The following is a 1,064-nucleotide window of genomic DNA, read 5'->3' as shown; positions in this document are numbered from 1 at the left end:
GATGAACACTGCGAACAGCGAGAGAAAGAGAATGAGCGATAAACTTCTAAACGCTCTAGAGCTGCCATAAGTACGAGCGCAGGTATATAAGGGCGCCGCCACAGCGAAGTGAATTAGTTACGAAGTTACAAGACAGCAAGCTACAAGTAAAGTGAGCAGAGAAGTGAGTTGCGAATAAGCAAGCTATAAGTTTAATTGTGTTAACAAGTTTAGTTAAGCGTTGTTATTGCTTTAACAAGTATTGGAAAGTGTTTTTACTATATTAGCGAGTATTGTAAATTGTTTGTTGTACAATAAAGTTAATTGTACTACAATTTGGTCATCGTGAGCATTTATTTAACAATCCAGCGATACCAACCGGAAGATTTGGGAAATCCGGACGAGGTTTCAAGGATAATCGTAACAATTGGTGTCAGAAGTGGGATTGTTAAATAAATCCCGAAGGATAAACTACTGAAAATGGCAAAATTCAGGATCTAAAGATTGACGAACTCAAGCAGGAGTTGGAGAAACGAAATTTAGCAAACTCCGGAAGAAAATTGGAGTTGCTATCACGGTTGCGAGAGGCTATGGAAAAGAAAGGCATCGACGTTGACAAACNAACGCATTGAAAGGACCTGCAGCGGAAATTTTGCTTTCAATTCCCGACTGTGAAAGGAACAATTACGATGCGTTAATGGGCATTCTCACGACAGCCGGTTCTACGTACCGGAATGACTCTGGTTTCACCCGACCAAGGGCTGTTGTTTCGGCGATCAAACCCCGTTTAGGTCGGCGAAGTATCTCAGAACTTGTCCGTCCGTAGGGCTACATTCACTACGTATTCTCCTACTCAGGGCTGGCATCGAGTCAAACCCTGGGCCAGAAACATACACCTGCAGTGTATGCCGGAGACGATTACACCACAACTCCACCTCAGTCAAGTGTAATGCCTGCGAGGGGTGGAGTCACCTCAGAGTCTGCTCGGGACTACGGACACATAGACAGTGGACCACGTCGTACGTGGCCCCCTGTTGCTCAAACAGAGCAGCCTCCACGGCTAACCACAGTCCGCCCGAGCAGCC

Source organism: Rhagoletis zephyria, unplaced genomic scaffold, assembly GCF_001687245.7.
Source record: "Rhagoletis zephyria isolate East Lansing unplaced genomic scaffold, Rhagoletis_zephyria_1.1 Rzeph_scaffold_00373, whole genome shotgun sequence".
In the NCBI taxonomy this organism is placed as follows: Eukaryota; Metazoa; Arthropoda; class Insecta; order Diptera; family Tephritidae; genus Rhagoletis; species Rhagoletis zephyria.
The sequence above is the reverse complement of the archived record's forward strand: the minus strand, read 5'-3'. Positions refer to the sequence as shown.